The sequence below is a fragment of the Dermacentor andersoni genome, chromosome 9, assembly GCF_023375885.2.
Source record: "Dermacentor andersoni chromosome 9, qqDerAnde1_hic_scaffold, whole genome shotgun sequence".
Classification (NCBI taxonomy): Eukaryota; Metazoa; Arthropoda; class Arachnida; order Ixodida; family Ixodidae; genus Dermacentor; species Dermacentor andersoni.
Window position 1 is genome coordinate 84560817 of NC_092822.1, and position 20029 is coordinate 84580845.

Consider the following 20029-nt stretch of genomic DNA (forward strand, 5'->3'; position numbering starts at 1 on the left):
AGGCGCCGGGCAAGGGTTCCGATAGGCTAGCTTTCATTGTTCGCCTTTGCACTCATTTATGGCATCTTCGGCTGGTCGTTTCGGAGCGCGATCGCGTTGCGTTCGGCTTTTCGTTCTCAGCCGTCGAGCGCTCTTGGGCACTCCGAGCCCTGGGTGGTGTGTTCTGTAAGTATCCACCTAGTAGGCATGCCCATTTCGTCGACTGATGCTGAACATGTGATTGCCTGGAGTTATGATTGGCTGGGGGCGCCTGTCTCCTTCAACGTGTACACCAGCCCAGCCAATCAGAACTTGAGCTGCAGACGAAATGAACATGTCTACTACGTGGACACTTGCAGCATACACCTCCTGGCGTTGGAGAAGTTGTCGAGATTTGGCCACATCTTCGGAACACAGTCCCCGCAGTTGGCAACGGGTGACCGTAACCGTTGCCTTCTAGCGTCTCGCGTTCGCCATTAGGCATAGCTGATAGCTATGGGTATTTTAGTATAGGTAAAAACGGATGGTTGTTTTGTTGATGTGCTTTCGCATCTGCCATTGCATCCTCCCAGAGCTAATTACACGTTTGGCTTCCGTGCTTGTTGACGGCCTGTGTTTTCCAGGAACACCGAATGTGCCCGACTCCTAGCATGAAGGCGACCAGTCGAAGATTACATTAGGCTCCGCGCTTACGCTGCCGACTGGCTCGGTGTTGGTCTATCGGGATTAGGTGCCGTGTTTTGTAACGATTAGAAACACGTGTGTGCTTTTTATAGCAATTAGCTACGTTTGGGTGGATCTGTTTTCTTTTATTGTATACTTCCCCCCACCTTGCGGGTTTCCGCAGAAATATGACGTCAAACCCTTGCCTTTGCTTCGAGTTGATAAATTCGACTTCGCCCTACCATTTGCTAGTCGCCTGGGGCGCTATAACATGAAACTATTCCAAACTTTTCTATTCCAATTCGGCAATTGACCCACCGCGATTGGTCAAAAGCCTTTTGGACCACCCCCACTTCACCTGTTTGTCACGCGATGTCACGAAAACCGCGATAGTTCTCTTGATTCGACGGCTCTTTGCCTTTAGCCCTCGGCTATTGGTGAAAGTTTTCGGGCTGCGTCCACTTCACCTGCCTCTTACGCGACGTCAGAAAACCGAAAAAACTTAGCGCGGCAAAGGGACGCGTACGCGTTGAAGATTCGTTAATATGCCGAACACAACTGATTTTTCTCCTGAATAGCCGCAGGCTGCCCCTGCGGCTATTCAGGAGAAATTCAGAAGTAGCCCCTGCTCGCCGGCAGGGGCTACCCGCCCCTGCCGGCGAGCAGGGGTTTATTACGTGTAATAAAACTTTTTGCGTGGCCGTGTAAAGCTTTCGAGAACTTTCGGCACGTTTACGACCTCGTTCTGCCAACGCTTCTTTGCTGAGGATCTGTTTTAGCGTCATTCTTAAGCTTCCGTTGCATGCCGCCGCTATTGTCGAGGAGCCACCGCAAGCTAAGAAAGCGGACCAATCGCAGACGCCGGCACCACCCTCTTCATCCGGCTATCGATATTCTGTGCAGTGGCTCAGCCTCATGGAATCCTTCTCCACTTGAGCATGCTCCTCGCCTCTTGTGAGCCAATTAGACAAGACGAGCCGCTCAGTGCAGGCGATGCTATTCGTTTTTCAAGCAAACAAAAGTGGGGAGCATTTAATTGGTGTGGTCACCATCGGGCGGTCACCCTGCGGGTGACCGCCCGATGCTTGCGTCGGATAAAATCATATTGAAATAGTTTTACGGTATACGGCCCCTGGTTACCTCAGATGGTAGAGCGGCTACCTCGGAACAGCGGTGGTCCCGGGTTTGATTTCGGACTAGAGGGAACTTTTTTTTGTTTAATTGCGACTTTTCTTGCGAGGAACCCGTATGAACTTCTTTTATAGCCCTTAGCTAGTTTTTGGGTGGATGTCTCATTTTCCCTTAATTACTTTTCCCTACCCTACGGATTTCCGGGGAACTAGTACGTAACTCTTGTCTGTGCTTCGAGATGTTGATAAATCCAGCTGCGCCGTAGCACCCGCTAGCTCCCTGGTTAGCTCAGATGGTAGAGCGTCTGCCACGGAAAGGCAGTGGTCCCGGGTTCGTGTCCCGGACCAGGACGAACTTTTCGACTGCGAGGCTTTCAAGGAACCCGTATGTTGCTTCCTTTGTAGCACTTAGCTACGTTTGGGTGGATATCTCATTTTTCCTTTAATAATTACTTAGGATTAGTTTGACCTTTGCCTTGTTTTCGGTGCTTCGCTTTTGGCTCGTACATTTGAGTAGCGTCATGGGTCCGCTGTTAATGCCGTAAATTTATTACTGCCGTCATTTTGAGGCGATGGAAATACGAATAAAAGATTACAAAACAAGGTGGTAGGTTTTCGAACAAGGCTAAATTCTGGAATTCCGTGCAGCGACAACGCCTGCGATATTCAATATAGTTATACCTACAACCTTTGTACACCTAATAAGGCGAGCTTAGACAAGTATGTGTCGGCATGCGCGCCACAGATTTACTGTCACTGCTGTGTGCAAACGTATTGGTACCGGAATTATCGCGCTGCAACTACGAAAGAAAAGTTCATATTCTAGGACCGTTGCAAGCGCTCGTTATATGTTGTTTTAGCATCATTACTAGTATAGTGTATTTCAGCAGACACACCATTGTGCAAACTTTCGCACGCGCTGGCACGCCATGTCCTTCAGAGACCTGACACAGGATTCTGGTTGGCGGTGTTAGGTGGCACACATTGTTCGCAGGGTAGCGCGGAAAAGGAGCCGCGTTGCAGTAGGCACCGCTTATGTAGAATTAGTCGCGATACATTGTCGCTATATTGCCGATTTTTTTTTATTTCCTGAAATCAATATCTCATGAATACTGGGCATTGATGTTCAGGTGTTCCCCTGCGGTTTGCGTGGACGACCGACAAAGCGCTCGCCCCACCACCTAGCTGACGTGCGTTGCCCGCGCTGCTATTACCTTTTCCCAACATCACACGAGGACTTCAACGAAGTAAGTCGTGTTCATTTTCTGACGATATATATATATATATATATATATATATATATATATATATATATATATATATATATATATATATATATATATATATATATATATATATATAGGGGTCGTTGCATGGAGGCGTGGATTGCACCTTTTCAACTTTAAAAGCCACAAGTAGAACAGCGATATACTGTTCGTTGAACTGCATGCTTACGACCGCATGACTGCAGTGGCTTGATTTTATACACTTGCTACATTGCAACGATTTGCTTAGTCTACAATATACGTATGTTTGAGGTGACCGAAAGGATATGCAGCAAAGTAGTGTCCTCGGTTAGATGGCCTGCGATGGGGGATTCGCGATGATAACACGGCAAGCTTTTAAGGCGTTTCCATTCCTAAGTTTCTTCACGCGCTTTCCGGGGCACTGTATCTATATATCAATCTTTGTATCGAACCGTTTTCCCGCCAACCTTGATCACTGTGCAGTATATGGTCGAAGTGTTAGAAAATCGGGCTAGTGTCTTGACCGAACAGGGTTCGAAACCAACCGTCGGAGCAATTTGAGCCACTGAGTATGTTTCAAGGTGTACATACGCACCGCTCTTCAAGAACCTTTTTGCTTTCGATAGCTGTCATTATATATATTTTTTCAGCTGACAAACGCTGGGCATACAATGCGCGCTGACGATCGTTTCTGTTAAGTATTACGTCGCTTCGTTCCGTCGAAAGGTCTCAGATTTCAAACCGAACGCCGTCTTCCCTTCTCCTCACGGCCGCCGCACTCCAAGTTGGAGGATGACGTACAAGTGCTACCGCGCCTACATACACGTATTCGTGCTGTGACGTCGCTCGGGGTGATAGGTGACTTCGAGAAATATTTAAGGCAACATCTCTTATTTGTGTAATATGTAGCTAGAATAGACAAACTAAAGCTTAAAGGAATAGCTAAACTCACAAATGAAATGTCTTCGTGTTCTTGTTTTACTTCACACCGCAGCAAGGGAGATGTACTTCCCTTTTTTCTGCTTCTTCCCACGTCGTGCAGTCGCGTGGCTAGACAACAGAAGTATATCGTTTTCTACCCGGTTCCAGCGGTCGATCATGCTCTATGAACCGCTTGCGTCTGCCCGAGTATTCGGGCAACACTAACTTATACAGTGACTCTGAGGAGGTATTTTGTGGGAGTCCACCTAGTGGACTGTCCATTTCGGCCGCTGCTGATTGACTGGGGCCGCTCCTTTCTTCCTCGCTCGTACAGCTGCATCCAATAAACTGCGGCCGAAATGGACAGTCCACTAGATGGACTCCTGCAGAATACCCCCACAGGTGTCCTCGTGCACAGCGTGCAAGACCGTGCCCTGTGCTAAACGAGACAATTAGAACAGCTCGCGCGCGACGTCATCAGTGGAAGTGAGCCGCGCAGCAAAAAAAAAAAAAAAGTAAACGAAAAAAAAATGAAGGCGGGGCCCGTGACGTATGCGTTACGCGATCCTCGAGCTCCGGTGTGGGAGATCGCAGGGAAGGAATTTTACTGGCGAGGGCGAGAAGGTGCAAGTGGAAAGAGTGTCTCTTGGCAATGGCTCTCGCCTCTTGAAATCACTGAAATATTTGTCTCGGTTATTAATGAGCCAATCTGAAAATTTCTTGCGGCAGAACGCTCCCTAGAGAGCTCGTTGCAACTTCCAGCTTATAACAGAAATTTGAATGTGCCGTGCTGAGGGGCCTTTAATGGAACTCTTCGACGCTGACTTAAAGCACTGGATAAGAGGTGATGGGTTTGTGCTTGTCTTTATGGACCTCTTTGATGCCAAGTTGTCTCACTGGGTATCAGTCAGCAGGTAAAGGCCTCTATATTTAATTTAATTTAATGTTAGCGAAAACGTGTGTTGGCAGCCACTAACCCGGGCATATCTTCCTTTGTGATTTCGGCGCAAAATACAGTCAATGCAACATATTATAGCGCTATGGTTACCAGTGTGCACGTGATATACGAGGCGTTTTGCATAATCAAAAAAGGTTACATGCGTGAGTTTGCATGCGATATCTCTCCTTACCTAGAAACTTGTGTATCTTGCACTTGGATGATGGCAAACATTTGTTTGTGGTCTTTATATTCATCATGGCTAGTTTGCTGAATTCGTCTACGTTGAAAGAAAAAAACAAAGAATTGTTTAGTTTTTCCGATGGGCTGATTCCTACTTCGGCATATATTCATCTCCCGTCTGCCTATTCAAGCTCCAGTAAATATCGCTGTGTGGGGAAAAAAAGGTTGGTTCTAGCATTTCGTCTGTCTGCTTGACGTGGTTGCTTAGTGGCTTTGGCGTCATGCTCCTAAGCACGAGGTCGCAGCATCGAATCTCGACCGTGGTGGGCGCATGTCGGCGTGGCGATATGCAAAGACACCCGTGTGCCGTTTGTTGAGTGCCCGTGCGTTCAAGAACCCCAGGTGGCCAAAATTGATCCGGAGTCCCGTACTACAGCGTATCTCGTAATCGGATTGTGGTTTTGGTTGGTATAACAATTTTTTTTTTCATTTCTCCTTCACGTACTGCTGTTGGCCCTATTACGTCGTCTAAGACGAAAGATGGCTATGAATTTGGTTATGAATAAGATGGTTATGAATAAAAATGAAATGAAATGAATTATATAAGGAACATACAAAGACCGTACGTTGTCAAAAGCAAAATAAGTTCTTGTCTTGATGATAATGTGGTTTTCGCCTGCAATCTCAACTGCAAGCCAGCATTGAAAACACTTTAGCGCTTTCATTGTGGCTTTTCGCGGTTCAATGTTAAATCTGCAAATCCTGGCATATCAGCGTACTTATTCTTCATATATTTCAGATATAAAATGACAACCATAACACAAATAACAAATTTCTTAATTGGTGCGAAAGCATACTTTGCGGAAATATTACTCTCTGATGCGAAAACATTCCTGCACTCGGGCACTGAAGAATAACAGACATCGTAACATTCGTACGCAATTCTTTAGAATCTGCTAATGATAGAGCAGCAGGCATTCACATATGCTACACCTACGCTTGTTTATGCAATCGCTCTGTAAAATATCATTGGCTATGGTTGTCACATGTAAGCATGTCAGCTGTTCCTCTACCTACAGTTTCCTTCAAGCGATCTTTGATCTCCTATGTTTTTTTCAGATATGGTCATAATCGTCAGTTTATATATTTTTTGTCCACTGCAGGACAAAGGCCGCTCCCAGCATTCTCCAATTATCCCTGTCTTGCCCTAGCTAATTCAAGCTTGCTCATGCAAGTTTCATAATTCTATCACAGCACCTAATTTTCTGCCGTCCTTCGCTTCGCTTCCCTTGGAACTTATTCTGCAGCTCTAATGGTCTACCGGTTATTTACGCTACGCATTGCCTAGCCGGCACAATTCGGGCATCAGCTATTGTCATAGTATGAAACGCATTCTTTCACCTACTACATACAGAATCCTGTATAAAATTTTCCACCAGCGATTCTTTTCCAAATTGACGTGTTAAGGTGGACCGACTGGTTATTAGGATATTTGACGCCGTTTATTCCTTATAGTCCTTAGTGGTAAGGAGGGCAGTGAATAAGTGGGAATCTGGTATGTGTGGTTCACGTACTTGGCACCAGAGTGTTTTCCTCGCTAGCACTGCGGGAAAACCTGTGAAGCAGAGAAAAAAAACAACATCCTGACATAAGTGATAATAGAATAGCGATATCGCAATTTGTACGGACATTGCTAATGTAAGCCTCGAGGCACAATCTTTGCCAATGTGCCGAAATTTGGTATTGCTGAGGATTTCATACGACACTTATAGCAAAAACTAGTCATCGCTTAGTACTATCTCTCGCTGAGGTAGCAGATTGCGATCCTGCGTTAAGGTCGGTATGCCTTGACAGGACATACGGGCGTTTTTACCGTCTTGTTATAACCATGTCCAACTGCGACAGAGTAAGTAGGGCGATGCACAAAATCTATATCATAGCTGCCTTATTATGACCGGTTGCCTCAAACCAAAGGTGCGCAAACATTCCACTCTATTGCGTGGAAACACAATGGGCAGAAACTTGAGTTTTGAGAAGCTAAGGACTGCGCAACGAGGGATGATTACGTGACTGCGAGGACAGCGTTATTGATTAGAGAGCAAACGGGAGCAGCCGATATTTTAGTGGACATTAAGAGGAATAAATACAACTTGGCAGATCATGCAAAGCATATCGCAGACAACCGCTGGGCCATTCAAGTTGCAGCAGAGGTGCCTAGAGAAGGAACGTTAAATTAGTAAATTTGTAAGCAGAAAAGTTGGCTTGCGCAAGACACGAGTAACTGCAGATTGCTTGCGGAGGATTCCATACTGCAGGAGACGTAAATAAGCTGGCGGTGACATGTTCAGCGATAAAAGCATCCACAGGAATGTGCGTTTACCATTTTCTAACAATTGAAAAATATTGGCTCATTGGTCAACTAGAGTGAGATTTGAGATATTGGAATGACACTGAGTAAATGTGTCCTCTTTCTGCTATTTCGAGGTTTTCCGGAGCGAGTTGAACCGGCAGTTCCGCTTGCATCGCAACTGTGACGCGAAGAGTGAACCTGTGTCAAATGAAAATATAGCCCGAGTTTCTTGTAATTTTGTTGCTTCTGATTTAGGATGTTGCAATTCGTGTTCGTTCACACTTGTGCCATTCAGAGAGCTCAGTGCGTTATCTTTCCTGCGTTGTCATTGGGCCGCATCGTTCTTAATCATAAATTTTTATGCCTTGTTTTAATTAAAGCTATCGGAGGTTGTCTCTCTAAATACCGAGGTTCTTACGCGCTCTACAAAGCTTTTATTTATGCCCAATTTGTTTGATGGCAGTACTATAAAATGCTATTCTTGTCATTTGGGAGTTGACGATGATATTATTTGTTACCATGTGCCTCGGGCTTTAATTCACACGAAAGCTTGAATAATAGGCTTACTGTTTTAAGGTTTGAAGATCTGGTCAAATAACTATCCAGCAGTGTAATAATGAGACTCTCTTATTTTTAAACCAGACTAATAGCTCCAAAAGAAAAATTGGCTTAGTGTGCCATTCGAAAATGCTAGTGCGCACCTCTAGACTCTTCTTCTTCCATAGTGACACGTGTACTGATCTTTATCGGGCGACCACGTTTGGCCGCCTAACAAATGTTATCGCGCAGCACAGGACGCGCCTGCATGTAAAAGAAGTTTCTGGAATGTTATCGATGGTTCCGTACACTGTCTTTCACCGCAACTTGTGTAATCTGATTTCATGTACGCGCGACGCGAATAGTGTAGAACTTTGTGGAAGACACGCGGGTCCCCTCGGTTAATCTGGAACATTCGACGACTGCTGTATAAAAGCCGACGCGCTTGACCCGCTGATCAGATTTCCGACGATCGCCGACCGTGTTCGCCGCTATTGTTGTGGTATAAGTGTAGCCTGTTTTTGTGGGCACAGGTTCGCCCAATAAAAGTTAGTTTTGTATTTCACCGTATTGCTGCTTTCTTCACCGTCACTACCACGTGACAATAACATAGCAACTATATAATTCAAACAGCGCTAAACGACAGGACCAGAATGAGGAGGAGACAAACACGGCGCTGAACTTACAACTGATTTATTTGAAGTAAGAAGTCAACATTTATACGTACACAACTGGGCACGCATGCGCCCGGTCATACATCGATGATCAGATACAAACATCGGACTGCCAACATTCGCCCGCGTTGTACCTGTCTAGCAATCTACCCTTTATGCAGCAATGCCATTTCTTTTGCTGACAAGATTAAAGATGTTTTGCTAACGCAACTATTAGATTTTCTGATGATATGAAATGCTTCAGCGACTTCTCTGGTAGTCTTGTCACTATGAAAAAATAACAATTTTGTATCGTCAAAGAAAGGTACGCATTTACAAATACTGCTATGCTTTGCCAGGTTAGTGTACCTTTCTTTGACGATACAAAATTGTTATTTTTTCATAGTGACAAGACTACCAGAGAAGTCGCTGAAGCATTTCATATCATCAGAAAATCTAATAGTTGCGTTAGCAAAACATCTTTAATCTTGTCAGCAAAAGAAATGGCATTGCTGCATAAAGGGTAGATTGCTAGACAGGTACACGCGTGCGAATGTTGGCAGTCCGATGTTTGTATCTGATCATCGGTGTATGACCGGGCGCATGCGTGCCCAGTTGTGTACGTATAAATGTTGACTTCTTACTCCAAATAAATCAGTTGCAAGTTCAGCGCCGTGTTTGTCTCCTCCTCATTCTGGTCCTGTCGTTTAGCGCTGTTTGAATTTTATATTTACCATGCAACACCAACTCGCCCAATCCGCTGCCCTTCTGCAATAGCATAGCATTCGGCATGGTAACAATTATCGTTCACAAATAGCATCATCTGCAAAACATAGCAAAATAAAACTTCACGGCTGCTGCATAGAAACCAAAAATCTCCGCACAAGCACTCAGTACAGATGACTAACCAGCGAAGCTGAACCATGCGGGCTCGGTGTTTATCATTAATCAAAAGACTAGCGCAAATGACAGGGACACAGAGAAGACGACGGCGACGACTCGTCCTGTCTTCTCTGTCTGTGTCCCTGTTATTTGCGCTAGTCTTTTAATAATTGATGACACACCAACTAGCCCAGTTTCTTGCCTTGACCGGTGTTTATCACTGAGTTAATTCCGACGGTTCATTGAACTACGGCTTGGTAGGCTGCCACATCTTCGGTACGCAGTTGCTGCTTGCGTTCAGCTGCACGAACCTGTTCTTGTGCCCGGGCTGCAGCGCCGGCACGGCGTAGGCGAGCTCGTTCCCGGTTCTGCTCGCGGAGTTGCTGATCGAAAGCGTCCTGCTCCTTAGGAATTAGTATGACGCGTGGCTTACACATTTCGGAGCAAGAGAAAAAATGCTGTGCGCGTGCTTGGCTGCGATAGAGGGCAATGACGTCACTGCGTCACTGCCAATCACGCGCATCACTCCCTCTTTTTTTTTTTCGTGCATGCGCATAAGGTTGCGAAGGAGTTTTCGGCGAACAAGCGACGGACGGATGAATCGGCTAGCCATATACAGCTTTCTTGCAATAAGAGGCGGCTATTCAAATGCGTGGTGAACCATTGCGAAGTCTCATTTTAATGAATAAGCTTATACTCCACAAACAGGCCTCATAGGTGTATTGTAAAGGCTACCAACAAGTTCGCATAACGTCGCACCGATGTCCTTCATAATGTTGCTGTTAGCTGTGGTCACTGTTAAGTAGTGCAGACAGGTCGTTACAGCAATCGGACATTCAGTATAAACCGTCCTTAACCGGTGAAATGCCGTCACGATTCGTTGCCATGGCGCGGTTGCAAGTGGACTGCCAAATTCACATATAGTGTTGCTCACTTACAAGAGCGAAGAAGCTTTCCTTATGCATGGTCGAAGATTGGTATATCATTTATTAGCGCTAACACGTGCGTAATTCAAGCTTCTATACTCAAATGGGTATTGTTCTGCGTTACAGTTACCTTTCGCGAATACCCGTACCTGCCCATGATTGGAAGGTTGACGCTTCTTTCCCTTCATACTGTGGATATATTTTAGATCATATAGTCCGTGTGTGTGTGGTTTTTCGTTCGTTGTTGTGTCCGTGTTTTCCTGCGTGCCTTTCCAAAATAGAAAGTACACGAGTTATCTGCACTACTTTATTCGTGACAATGCTACAACAAAATGCCATCTGGCCTCGTGAAACGCAATCAATAAGTGAAAAAACTACATTTCGTTAAAGCACACACCTTAGGATAGTTGCACACCGGCAACAAAGCGCCCTTAATAAGGAAACGTGACGCCTCCTCAACGACCTCAACGTCGTAGATATCGGCTCCGCGCAAATGACAACCTTGTTAGCCATTGCAAATATCTGAGCAGTATTAAAATGTGGTGCTAAGAGGGAAATTCTAATTGCCAGCACCGGGTGCCGGCTTTCTAAAGAAAGGGTCTCTGTCCGAAAGCTAGAATGTAAATTTGGTGATTTTGAAAGTGAATATCATGCTGAGGTTAACTTTCAACGATTTATAAAGGGAGTTGAAGCTGACGTTATCAGAAGTTGACAAATATACCGGATCCCTCAAGCTTAAGATGATCAAATGGATGTTGGCTATTGTTTAAAGCATTACGCGGTAGTTCTTTCTTTGTATCCGCATAGTTGGAAAATAGTAATTATTCTAGTTCGGAAATATTAAATGCGAATCGAAAGTTGCAACTTTTGATTCGCACACTGTGTGTGTGATTCCTCCTTTGTGTCCCGTCTTGAAGCCTCGTTCTTTCTCTGATAATGGCTATTGTAATATTCAGCACGTATGCCACTAGCTTAAATCACGCACCGAATGCCTGCGTCTTTCCCCTGTCCCCTGTAAGCGGAAGCATACCATTCTAAATTCTGCGTCTGAGAGCAAAGCGATCCCTGCGCGCAAGCGTATAAGCCGCATCTATATTTTATTGCATCAAGGGCTTTGTTACCGATACCCAACGATTATTAATAAAACGTTCGAAGTTGCTAAGTTAGGAGTTCCATAGAACGCTGTATATCATTGCCATGGCGAAGTGTGCCTTAAATTACATACTTACCAAGTGGATGAGTCTGCGCATTGTAATCAAGCACATCACTAAATATAGCGAAACATATTGCAAAACTGCCAAAAAAGTTCATTTTATCGAAACATTGTATTCAGCTACGGTATATTTTAAAACGCCGGCAAAATTTTTGTCTGCGCGCCATACGTATATCTAATGTGTACGCCTCCCCACCTCTCCGCAGCGTTTAACTTTAACAGTCGGCGTTGTGAAAAATTATGAATTTCATGTGCACATTGTTTGCATTATCCTGATGCCCATCAGAGTTGTTTTTCTCCTTGACGTGCACTTCGGATAATCATTAACTACTGTGCTATACAAGTAGGGAATATCGTGAGCTGGCATGTCCCTTGGTTGCGGTAGCAGTGATAACGCGGCGTGTGTGAGGAGCCCTTCAGCTTTGTGCACTTTACTCCTGTTGTATCTCCTGTCTGTACTACACAATGACCCATTATAAGTATGCCATAATATCTCCATATACTATACAGCCCTATGTGAATTGTACTCTTCTGACGGAATACGGTGTGGGCTTTGACAGACTAGTTGATTGCATTCTTTTGTTATTTTCAACATTGAGCAATTGGTGATTGTGAAATCTCGCTTCTATGGCAGAGCAATCTGTGTGCCGCACTATAAAATGGTGGAGCTGTTTCCGTTCACCCATGGGAACACATTTATTGATTCTGTTAGATGCGGTAAAATTATTTCTCGCATTTGTTAGCTCTCGCGCATCTTGCGGAATTTCGCGGAACTTCACGGAACTAATATGCTATCTTTCCCACTTCCTGTTCAAGTCGTCTTGCGATTGTCACCACTATGTGATCTGTGATGCCTACTCATTAGCATAGACGGTGACCGCCTTAGAGAAGCGCTGCTGCCGTGTCCAGTACTCAGGAAAGGAGGAACTTATACTTCGATACTAGGCTCGGCTGGATTACTATACGAAATTCAGCAGAATTTATTTGCCATACTCACTGTCCTTGTTTAGAGTTTTTCATGGGTCTATGATCTGTTAGCCTTCAGGTTAAGTCAGATGTATCGCGACCACCAATTAAAGACGTTATTCCCGGATTCAATCGCCATAGGAGCAAGCATTTTTTTCAACATATATAACTTCTTTTCTGAAAAAGCTTTATGGATTTCCTTTACTGCTCGGTGCTAAAATTGGTTAGACATTTTATCTTTGATGGGCCTTTCACTTCGCAAGATTCATGGCAGCATATTGCTCATGTTGAGCGTCGTTTGTTGTGCTTGTTTATCAGAGATTCGTCAACGTTGTGCGATCGGCTTGTTTCCTGGTTAGCTCGGGCATAAAGCAGTCGCCCAGGAAGTACTGTTCCAGGTTCAGTCTCCTGACTAAGGAAAATGTGTCTGCAACCGCAAAGCTCGTTTTCTGAAAAACTTGAGTGGGCCCCAATTGCAGCTTGCTGATACCTTCAACTGAATCACAATTTTTCCTTGCATAAACCTTCCTCCAGATCTAATAATTCACGGAGAGTATTTTGCTGTATTTATTGTCTATGCTCGGAACTGTCTCATAATTGACCCTCACTCTCCTATATTGGAACCTCCTGCTTAGCTCTCATGTAGAGCGTAAGCTCGGGAAAGGCGTTCTGTGCTTGCTTCAAACTCCTAGACCTTGACGAATTCTTTAAGAAACCCGTATGGTTTATCTTTGGGGCTTTCTGGCACACTCTTCTGAATAACTATTTTGGATTAACTATTATGGGAATCTGGTACAGTAGTTCACGTACTTGGCACCAGAGTGTTTTTCTCGCTAGCACTGCGGCAAAACCTGTGAAGCAAAGAAAGAAGGAACGTCGCGACATAAGTCATAATAGAATAGCGATATGGCAATTTGTACGAGCATGGTTAAAGTAAGCCTCCAGGCACAATCTTTGCGAAGATGCCGAAATTTTGTATAGCTGAGGATTTTATAGAAGACTTATAGCAAAAACTAACGAGTCATCGCTTAGTACTATCTCTCGCTGAGGTAGCCGATTGCGATCCTGCGTTAACGTTATCTTGTGTGGGCAAAACTGACCACACAGGATAAGCATTGGCCCCTTCATAAATATTTCTTCTTTGCAGAAAGAATCAAAACTTAACTCGCTCTGGCTAAAGTTTAAAGCTTCCTCGTAGCCTCTGCTGGATGAATAATTTCTCCCGTTCATGGACGCTTTTCCCTATTTGCGATATCACCCAAAACTAACCACAAAGGAAAAATGTTGGTCCGGGGTTCAAACAGCGGCCACGAAGAATTTTTTTCCAAATGCATTGCTTTAGTAATTTGGAGAACTGGCACATGTGATCTTCGCAGCTTCGCGCTCGGCATGTGGCAATAACAAATTTTAGCTTTGATAAATTTCCCTTTTCGGACTTAAGATACATGTCTTGCCCTATTCGTTGCCATATTCGTTGCCCTATGCGCTGTGCTTCGAGGGAAAGTTTAAAATACTGCCGCTTTTCGATCTGCCCGGTTCCTGGTTAGCTCGGGTGAAGAGAAATCGCGTGCGGAATAGATTGTCCCTGAACCGCGAAGCGTTAATTTTTTTTTTTTTTTGAGCAACGCACATTTTTTCTATAGCTTGATACTAAAATGGATGAAAATTTTTGACTTGGATAAACGTTTGCCGAGGCTTGCGGACTTAGACGCAGCTATTCGCCCTCACTCAGTGATCTTTTAGCCGCCTGGCTAGCTCATACGTAGTGACCACTTTGGAAAGGCGTTGGACCCGCATTCCATCTCTAGACGAGGGCAAAATTTTCTTGAACAAGGAAGCTTTCCAAGAAGCCCGTATGAGATCTTTTTATTTTCAAGGCAGGCTCTGCTGGATTAGTTTCTCGCAAAACTAATTTGCAATATTGAATGTCCCCGTTTTTCCAGTGCAAGAATTTATGCATAATTTTTAACTGCGGAGTTCTATCTCCGAAGCCCGTATGCGTTACCATCGTAGCTTCGCGCTACACTCGACATTTAGTGGATTACTCTCCACCTTCTGAAACGTAGGACTGACTTGCCACATTCAGTGTCTTTGGGCTTAAGTTCACGATGAATTCACCCTTACTCTGCGTTCAGCCACCTTTCCACTTTATGGAGTTCCCTTCGCTTGCAAGATTCGGCGGAAAAGATTTAGCATATACATCTTAATATCCTTCATGATGGCTATTGAAGGACCTTCGGTCTGTCATCTACTAGTTTTCAGGTTAGCTCAGATGTTCTGGAGACCGCCCTGGAAAGCTCTAGCGTTCAGTTCCCGGATCAGTGAGTTTTTTCACATGCAACGCTTTCTTTCTGTGAAACAATTTTAGGTCTCGTTCGCCTCTCAAAAAGACGATGTGAAAGTTTCCGTGGTTTTCGGGAGGATGTGTGCTACACCAGCTACCAGCAGTGTTCGGTGGAGTCAGCGGTGCTCATGGCAGGCTGTTTGTTTGCATCAGGGAATTGGATTGTGTAGGAGCCTCTTGTCAGACTAGAATTTTTTGTTTTCGCCCACTGCATTCGAGGAAGTGTACTAAGGAAGCCGAAGCTCAATTTACCTGTTTTGTGTACGTTAGCTGCGTTAACTTTGCTGAACGCTGAATGCAAGAGCAAAGTGTCCACTTGCGAAACAAAATCTTAGGTAAGACTGCCGGTAGACTCGCGATGAGTGCTGAGATTTCTTGCTGCGATTTGCTTTTGTGTGACTGGTGGAATGCTACATTTATATCCCTCTGAGTATGCTGCCAACGTCCAGCGAAATGTTTGAAACTGCCGCAACAGCAGTAATTGCTCCTCTGTTGGCAACAAAAGCAAAGTTCGAGGGAACGCGTCCGTGCCTTAACTTCAATGCCTTAACAGACTCTGTTGCAGTACGTTATTGCCGTAGAGAAAGATCGGAGTGGAAACGTGAACTTTTTTTTTCTTATCCTCTGTAAAAATACCTTAATTCCTAATGTCATTTCAAAACAAATGGGCCACTGTCATTATGATTAATACTTTAGTGTTTTTCTTGTGAGCATGAAATGTCAATGTCCGCTCCAGAGCAGTTTTCATGTCTGTCTCATGTGTTCCTAATGAACACAGTGGTTTCTCAACAACTTTGTGTGAACCGACATCACATCAATTTTTCAGAACTAGCTATAACATCCCCAAATTGAAATTTGATTCTAAATTCGCAGAAAAAATCAATCAGGCATACCACGTAAGGAAGACGTGTGAGCCGTCCCCCATTATCAGCGCATGAAAAACGTATGTGCCTATTTACTTAATTTATTTATGCAAAAACCGCTTGTCGTGATATGCCTTTGTACTACAACTTCTGCATTCCCTCTCAAATTAACATGTGCAGAGTACAAGCGCACATCCATTGCCATTTATTTATCCCTTCCATCAACTTAGTAGTTGGCCGAGGGCTTATTGCACGATCTCCCTTCCCTCTCTGCGTAAATTTTGTCCCTAAGCATCACATGAACTGATCGGCAAACTCAAACGGACACCACAACTTTCACCTCGTGGGCACGGCTGGTGCTTAGAAAGGCAGAAAAACAATAATGGGTATCTGTTGGCATCCTGTAGTGTGTGCAAACCAGCTTCGGCATTACTGCAGTAGACACAGAATCGCAACTGCTACAATGCCTGTCTGCATGAATGGGGCAGCTTGCGAAAATTCGGAGAGGAACCACAGGAAGCTTGGCTACTGGCTGGCTACTGAAGTAACTGCAGCACAGTTTATGCTTGCCTTCCTATTTAATTGAAAATACTTGACGCTCATCGAATCTGTATTTCCAAGTAAAAACTAGACTGAGGACAAGACAGAAATAATTGTAAATATCAATGCTAAACAATGGTATGCACGCTGCGTGCGTAGACCTGTGACATATTTGGCGCACTACACTTCGAATTCTTACATGGGCAAAAACTGCACATGCGTGTAGTATAAGCAGGAAGAAAAGTATGGAAATAAATACTACAACGTATGAAACAGTGTAAACAATAGATCTAAAATAAAAAAAAAAGATATACAGTGTAGTAAACAAAAATTACAAGTTACATTGCAGCCAAACAGTTGTTGCGAGAGAAACTACGAACATCAGGACATCTTAGGTGTATTTTGATATAGAACACAACGTGTGCTTAATGTTTACGGACGGAAATAAGCAGCAAATGGAATAAAGTTGCATAAATATTTAGCCTATTTAGTAAGCTGCGTTAATAAGTAGATACTTATCCATCAATGATACTGAGGTCCTGCTATTTGGAACAGGTACACCTAATACATGCCTGATATGAACATGAAAATTACACGCCGGGCCACTGCAGCCTTGTCCACCGATTCATTGCATTTCTGCGGGCTCCTCTATTATGTGGACGCGGTTGTGGGTCACGGCCTCACCACTACAAAATGTATTCTGTATGAACTTATAGCTGTGACACAGTAAGACTCTCATAATGTGAACACATGCAAGGACCATGCAACAGCGCCGAAAACTATGTCTGCACTCTTGGAGGGTGGCAACAGAGCACAAAGTCGAAGTCATCGATGAATGTCGTTTTAATAGGGACCCCTGCAACACAGTAAAAACACACACGCAACGGCAGCAGCACATTACAAGAAATGTTTGTTTACATAACAATCCTAGTTTCTTTCACGACTTAGCTAAGCAACTTTCTCTAGTCTTGTTTAGTAAGGTCAAAGTTATGGCGGGAGCCCTTGCCTTGAAAAGAATGACAAACAACGAGACCTATTCTTCGAAGACGCGTGCACAAGAGGAGAGAAAAGACAACCAAGTGTTTAATAATGAAATACTTGGGTCTAAAAGAAAAGAAAGTCGACGACACGCGCATGCGCCATACGAAACCAGGCAGTCATAAAAACATAAAAAAAAACACTTTTCCACAAAGGCTGCTGCTTCACAGTATAGGGATAAGGAGGGTGCGCGCACGCACTGATTGTGAGCGTGTTTTTCGATTTGGTGAGCTTCAATGACTTCTCTCTCGCATTTTGTGGTTCCCCTATGAAGAATGTGTCTTTATAAACAAGATGGCAAGGGCAACTTTGGCAGTGAGCAGGCAAGTAGGCCCCTCCCCCTGACGTCGCAGGCGTTTCATGTTCTTCTAAGCGAACATTGACACAGCGTCCAGTCTGTCCTTAATAACCTATACCTTAATAAATTGTGCCTTAACATCGCCTTCATTCACAAACCAGAGGTGGAGGGCTTGACTCCCACCAAAGGTCGTGGATTTCAGTGCTTTCATTAACTATATCTTAATTAACTGTGCCTTAACACCAAACGTAGTGGGTTTGTAGCCTTAATGCCATAGCTAGGGGGTTCGACTCTACGAACGGTGAAAACCCTACGAAAGGTCAAGGGTTTGCAACCTTTTTGTAGCATCGTGTGCTCACGCCAACACTGGATTTTCCGCCTCATGGGCCATTTAATGTTATCGCATTAAAAGATTTTCACGAGTTGGTATCGTACACATTACTATGTTATATGCTTTGACATTAGCAATAAGGAAAAACTCTGTCTACTCTCCAACAGAATCATAAAGTGGAATGCCATTTGAGTCTCTGATGTACTTGTAATGCGAAACATCGGACAATGCGTTTCTGATGCCTGTCACATGTCACATTAGGAATACATAACCTTCTCATCAGACACTCATTATTCATTTTCTGAAGGGACTGTAGTTTTCACATAGTTCTCTTATGTCGTTCGTTCGAATATTCTTGTAACTTCTGCTCCACCCCAGGCACTAATTATTCATTTTTTCAAGGCACTGTAGTTTTCACATAGTTCTCTTATGTCGTTGGTAAGAATATTCGTGTAACTTCTGCTCCAGCCCAGGCACTAATTTAGGGAGCTTCGCGCTGGCTCTGGTATGTGCATTGGTTAGACAAATCAGTGACATAGCTAATTTTCACAACCGCGAGGCATTGCTTGGATGCTGAACAAGTAGGGCGGCCAAAAACATGTTCATGATAGAAAAAGCTCTACTAAAACGAAAACTTTGCACGTCTCCCTTTTTCTATCATCCACGCTTACCAAGACGCCCTACTGACTATTCAAAAAAAGTATGACTGTGCACTTTTCGATGTTACCTGGGCTGCTACAGGCCATGTTCAAACGAAATAAATTCTGTTTACGCTACGCCTAGTTTCCGTTAAGGTAATTTTGCTGTGGAGCACGCGCATACAAACTTTTCTTCCTTTCACACTTTTTCGCGACAAACGCTTCAGCACCTATGAAATGGCATTTACGGTAAATTCACAGAGGCATATCTCATCTGGGCAAGCACGTAAGCCACAATTGGGAAAAAAATTGGGAAAAGAGGACAGCGTCTTGATACTCTTTTGAGGCACACAGTAATTGCGGCCAGACATGGGCACCCTCACAAGGGCGACCGCTCATGAGGGCCATCCTCACCCTCGCGTGGTAATGTGAGCATCGAATTCGGGAGGATTGACGGGAGTGGGGTGAGAGAGAGCGGACGTTGTGAGGTTAAATGAGGAAAGACGCGAGTCATATTGTTGAAGTACAGAACGTCACTTGGACAATATGCATATGGTGGGTTTAAAGTGTAAAGTGCGCTGGCAGGAAGTTTCTCTAGTGCGGATGTACAGTGAACTACGTCCAGCGGCACGTAGTTTGCGGGCCAAGGGATCTAAGAGAACGCCCCATTTTCGAGTAGCCTCCAACTGTAGTCAATGAAACCGAACATCACAATAATGTGCATATTTTCTGGGAGAAGCTGTAAATGCGAATACTAACTAGGCTGGGTTGTGAGACTGTGCAGAGATTCACTTTTTTCTCAGACCTCGTGTTCCGTAAAATTTTATGGTTGGCTTAAAGTCGAAGACCACTTTTAACTGACGAAAGTCATAAATGGCGGTTGATGTGAGCTGTACGTATTGAAGTTGTATAATCGTATTCAAAGTTGCAGCCACTGAGGGACAACTTTTTCGCATCACCCCCAGATCGTTCTTTCCACCAATCATCGCCGGTCAGCGCACTCCCTTATTGTTGTGTCCGTGATTAGTTCGGGTTTCGGTCCTCGGATGCGGACGCGTGCAGCCGCGTAGTGGGAGTGTCCGGAACTGTGTGTGAACATTCCCCACTGTGCCGATGGGTGGAGCCAGATCCCTCGCAAGCCCTGGTGTGGGACAATCACGTGGACAGTGTGTTCGCGCCAAGTGAAGTAGTGTGGTCGCCATCTCTGCGACAAGGCTACGTTCTTTGAGTGTACTATGTGCGGAATAAAGTAATTCCCAGTACATAACATTGGCGACGAGGCGGATCACCCGTGGCAGGGAAGCCCTAGGGCATCGTGGAGCATCCAGTGAGTCATGGCTGAGCGCCAGCATGATTTTTCTGCACGTTTGGAGGAGTTTACTGGCTCCAA

At 44.5% G+C, this 20029-nt stretch overlaps 1 long non-coding RNA gene across 1 annotated transcript in view; it reads right to left on the reverse strand.

The window, feature by feature from the left end:
- LOC129384120 (uncharacterized) overlaps positions 1–20029 on the reverse strand; it is a 269966-nt gene that overhangs the window by 220578 nt on the left and 29359 nt on the right. The gene's annotated exons all lie outside the window — the stretch shown is intronic.